A 5309-nucleotide genomic window follows, 5' to 3' on the forward strand; every position below is an offset into this window, starting at 1 on the left:
TGTCTCATCTCTCCTAGTGTTACAGTGAAAGTCATTATCCACTAATATCCCTATTTCCCAGGCCAAGTAAATACAAAAGGTTGTTAAATCTGCATATAAGACACATGTGGTTTTGCTATAAATATAAAACTTAAAGAAGTGACATAATTTGTTCATCTTGCTAGTTGTCTCCCTATCTGGAGACTATTTTAATTACCTTTGAAAACTGTGTTCCATCAAAAAAAAACAAATCATTTTTTGCAAATCATAGCCGGAAATTAGAGGACTATAATAGGGAAAATAAATTTAAAGTACTTTAAAGAAGTGATTGCAACATTAAAATGAAGTCCTTCAACTCTATAATAAAGCACCTTTTCCCCACAGAAAGAAAGGAAAAAAAGCTGTTAGGCTGCTATATTCAACTTACAAGAGCAAAATTTGACAAGGACTTTCTGTGAAATGAAAGGCAATGTGTTAAGTGAGAACTCAGTCGTGAATGCCAAATCTCAAAATTCTCAAGGAAACCTTTTCACTGATTCCAGGTAGCTGATGTGTTTAGGTAGCAGATATTTAAATATAATTTTAAAAACTAAAACAAAATGAATAAATAATTTCAAGGTCAGTATAAAAACTAAAATAACATAAGAGATCCAGATTCCTCCAGTACTTGTATTGGTTTAAAGGAATCAAAGTTGAACAAATATTCCTTAAGAGTTGGGAAACCAGTGCCTCTGGATTCTCCAAACTCATGAGGTGCAAAGAGAGCTTTCAGAACCCAGTTAGAGACATCCAGGGACCAAAACTATATTATATCCAAAGAAGCCAGTGGACTTCCCTGCTGGCTCAGTGGTTAAGAATCTGTCTGCCAATGCAGGGGACACGGGTTTGATCCTTGGTCCGGAAAGATCTCACATGCCACAGAGCAACTAAGCCCGTGCGCCACAACTACTGAGCCCGAGAGCCACAACTACTGAAGCCCGCGCACCTAGAGCCCGTGCTCTGCAACAACAGAAGTCACTGTAATGAGAAGACCGCTCACTGCAACAAGGAGTAGCCCCCGCTTACCGCAACTAGAGAAAGCCTGCGTGCAGTAACGAAGACCAAACGCAGCCAAAAATAAATAAATAAATATATTTGTTAAAAAAAAAAAAAAAGAAGAAGAAGGCAGCATTTCTGGTGGCACCAGAAAGTGAAAGGTACTTTTGCAGCCAGATATTGTCAATGTTCTCCATTCTTTGGGTCATAAAGAAAAGACTCCAAGTGGCCAGTAATTGCATTGTTTTTCTTCTTGACATTGTGTAACTATTTGGGGCCCACACATGGATATATATACGTGTAACTTTAATCCAACACCCCACAAACTCAGTTTCCCTATCTTGCTCAGGCCCTTACTGGAACATAAAAGAATATACATGAACTGAACTAGTATCACCTCACCCCCCTCCCTTTTATTTCCTTATTTCTCACAACAACCCCCATTATATATTGAGCCTCAGGCGGTTAAGTGACTTATTTTATATCTCACACCTAGGAAACAGTCAGTCGAGTTTCTTTCACTCTCAGAAACTTTCAAGACTTGCTTTCTCTTTGTGGCTCTCTTGGCACCTGAGTTTCACTACCTTCTGGAGCACAGTGAGGGTCTGTTGGGCTTTCTTATCCCTCCCTAAGGTGGTCACAGAGGCCCAGCACAGCAGACAGTACCTTCTGCCTTTTGGAAAGAGAAGAGATATTCTCCTATTTGTGCACCCTATGCCAGGTACAGCTAAAACTCTACCTCTCTATAGTCATGATATCACAAAATTAGCCCGAAATGCTACGGGACGCTCCTTGGGATCATTCTGATAATCTTTGTGTTCTATGCATTTCAGAGGTGGACCTCACATGCAGAATGAGGGAAGAAACCTCTCAGGAGTGAAGAGGCTGGGTAAACAGGTGAGAACAAAGCAGGAAGCAAAGAAGGGATCAGGCACAGTGCAAAATTTCTCTAAAACTCTAGAGGAAGAAATAAACATTCAGGAAACCAAGTGCTCAGGGGATGAGGTCAGTTGGTACTTCAGTCCATAGCTAAGATAACACCAACTATCACTCTGCCCTCTGGGACAAGACAGATCTGATGCTCTTGGTTCTGAGTGGGGGCAGGGGGATGCCTAGTCACAGTTTGGGATGTCTGGCCCATGTAAAACCCTTCTTCTCTAAGAGATACCCTTACGATCTGTGGGATACTCTGTTAATAAATTCCCCTTTTTGGATTAAAGTCTTACTCTCAGATTCTCACAGGAAGGCACCTTAGTCCTGCCCTCCTGCATGCCTAGTTTCTCTCATTCTGGAGCCTTTCTGGTTCACACTCTTCATTTAGTAAACACTTAGTCTTCTTGACCTCCCCCATCTATTATTCTCCTAGGGCTGCTGTAAAAAATCATCATAAAATTGGTGGCTTAAAACAACAGAAATTTATTTCATCACAGTTCTGGAGGCCAGAAGGTCAAAACTGAGGAATCAGCAGGGCTCCCTCTGAAAAATCCAGGGGAGGATCCTTCCTTGCCTCTTCCAGCTTCTGGTGGCTCCAGGAATTACTTGGCCCATGGCAGCCAAAGACCAGTTGCTACCTCCATTTTCACATCACCTTCTCTCCTTTCTTATGACACTTATCATTGGAATGAGGATCCACCCAGTAATCTAGGATGATCTCATCTCATGATCCTTAACTTAATTACATCTGTAAAGGGTCTTTTCCCAGTGAGATCACATTCACCAGTTCTGGAATTAGGACATGGACATATCTTTTGGGGAGCCCCCATTCAAACTACTACACGCATGTAGGCACATAGTAGAGAAACCTAACTCAGTTCCTGTTTGTCTGTTTACTTTCCATCCTTTAAACAACACTGTCCAATAGAACTTTCTGCCACAACAGAAATGTTCCATATCTATGCTGTACAACATGGTAGCCACATATAGCTACTGAGCACTTAAAACGTTAGCTAATAGAATTGAATGACTAAATTTTTAATTTTTTATTTAATTTTAAGGAACTGAAATGTAAGTAGCCCCATGTGGGCTTGTTAATGGCTGCTATATCGGACAGCCACAGTTCTAAAATTTTTTTGTAGGATTTGCTTTTTATATATTTTTTCCAACTTTATTGAGGTAGGATTGATTGATAAAAATTGTATATATTTAAGGTCTACAATGTAATGACGTGATATATGTATATATTTTTAAATGCTTACCACAATCAACTTAATGAATATATCCATCACCTCACACAACTACCTTTGTCTGTATGTGTGTGGTAAGAAGATTGAAGATCTACTCTTTTAGCAAATTTCAGGTATACAATACAGTACTACTAACTATAGTCACCATGCTCTACATTAGATCTCCAGAGCTTATTTATCTTAAAACTAAAATTTGTGCCCTTTGACCAGTATCTCCCTAACCCCACCCCACCCCCACCCCTGGCAACCACCATTCTAGGCTCTGGTTCTATGTCCTCAAAGTTCATACTTTTTTTCACAAATGGAAGGATTTCCTTCTTTTTATGGCTGATTTTTATTCCACTGTATACATATATACCACAGTTTATCTATCCATTAATTTATTCATGGGCTTAGGTTGTTTCCATATCTTGAAAACTCTAAAATTCTGACAAGGCTTACCTACTGTCTTCTCCTTTCCTGTTTTCTGTCCTTATGAGTTTACACTCATTTCTTTATTGTCCTTCTCATGAGATTATAGAAAGTAGCAAAGATAAATACATGAGATTGTGGAAAGTAGCAAAGATGAATACATGTATTCACAAAAATAAATACAAGTAGCAAAGGTGCTTAGTCTGCCATATTTAACTGGATGGCCCTATCAATTATCATGGAACTAGCTCATATTCTCTCATTATGATAAAAACTATCATGGGAAGGGGAGTTCATTAACAAATTCAATATTTGGGTGGCTTTTTCTGGGTCATTTTGGCTAAGGTCTCAATCTTAGGGCAGAAGAAAAATGGAATAATGGTACCTTGGGATTGCAAAAGCCAGGGTCGGCTGCCCATATTAATGACTCTTTTGAAAACGTACACTATCTTAAAAGAATATGGAAGTCACTAGGCAGGTAGAATGTTAGATGATGTTATTAACTTTGTTACCACACCACATGAATCAGACATAAGTACAAGGTCAAGTCTGACTCAGGCAACAAAGATTTCACAAAGATTTTAGGAATTTTAAAGTTAAAATTATGTTCTCGCTTCAGCAGCACATATACTAAAATTGGAACAATACAGAGAATATTAGCATGGTCCCTGCGCGAAGATGATGCGCAAATTCGTGAGGCGTTCCATATTTTACCCGCACAGAGGACTGGTGCCGACCAGCAATCACCAGACTGAGAGGCTTGTCTGCTCACCCGCCGGGGCGGGCAGAGGCTGGGAGCTGAGGCTCGGGCTTCGGAGGTCATATCCCAGGGAGAGGACTGGGGTTGGCTGCGCGAACACAGCCTGAAGGGGGCTAGTGCGCCACAGCTAGCCCGGAGGGAGTCTGGGAAAAAGTCTGGACCTGCCTAAGAGGCAAGAGACCATGGTTTCCTAGTGCACGAGGAGAGGAGATTCAGAGCACTGTCTAAACGAGCTCCAGAGACGGGCGCAAGCCACGGCCATCAGCGTGGATACCAGAGACAGGCATGAGATGCTCAGGCTGCTGCTGCAGCCAGCAAGAAGCCTGTGTGCAAGCACAAGTCACTCTCCATACCTCCCCTCCAGGGAGCCTCTGCAGCCCGCAACTACCAGGGTCCAATGATCCAAGGACAACTTCCCCGGGAGAATGCACGGTGAACCTCAGGCTGGTGAAACGTCACGCCGGCCTCTGACGCCGCAGGCTTTCCCACATCCATACCCCTCCCTCCCTCCGGCCTGAGTTGAGCCAGAGCCCCCGAATCATATGCTCCTTTAACCCTGTCCTGTCTGAGTGAAGAACAGACGCCCTCAGGAGACCTACACACAGAGGGGAGGCCAAATCCAAAGCTGAACCCCAGGAACTGTGCAAACAAAGAGAAAGGGAAATCTCTCCCAGCAGCCTCAGAAGCAGCAGATTAAATCTCCACAATCAACTTGATGTACTCTGCATGTGTGGAAAACCTGAATAGACAACGAATCATCCTAAAATTGAGGCGGTAGACTTTGGGAGCAACTGTAGACTTGTGGTTTGCTTTCCACATCTAATTTGCTTCTGGTTTTATGTTTCTCTTAGTTTAGTATTTAGACTTTATTATCAGTGGTAGATTTGTTTATTGATTTGGTTACTCTCTTCCTTTTTTTTTTATAGGTAAATTTTTTTTCC

The 5309-nt window shown here is 41.7% G+C and overlaps 1 non-coding gene across 1 annotated transcript; it reads left to right on the plus strand.

Moving 5' to 3' along the window:
* The first annotated feature begins 4214 nt into the window (after positions 1-4214).
* LOC116752362 lies at positions 4215-4321 on the plus strand. Its single transcript, XR_004349447.1, has one exon. It is a non-coding gene; the product is annotated as a U6 spliceosomal RNA (small nuclear RNA).
* The last annotated feature ends 988 nt before the right edge of the window (positions 4322-5309 follow it).

The sequence above is a fragment of the Phocoena sinus genome, chromosome 3, assembly GCF_008692025.1.
Source record: "Phocoena sinus isolate mPhoSin1 chromosome 3, mPhoSin1.pri, whole genome shotgun sequence".
NCBI classification, from domain to species: Eukaryota; Metazoa; Chordata; class Mammalia; order Artiodactyla; family Phocoenidae; genus Phocoena; species Phocoena sinus.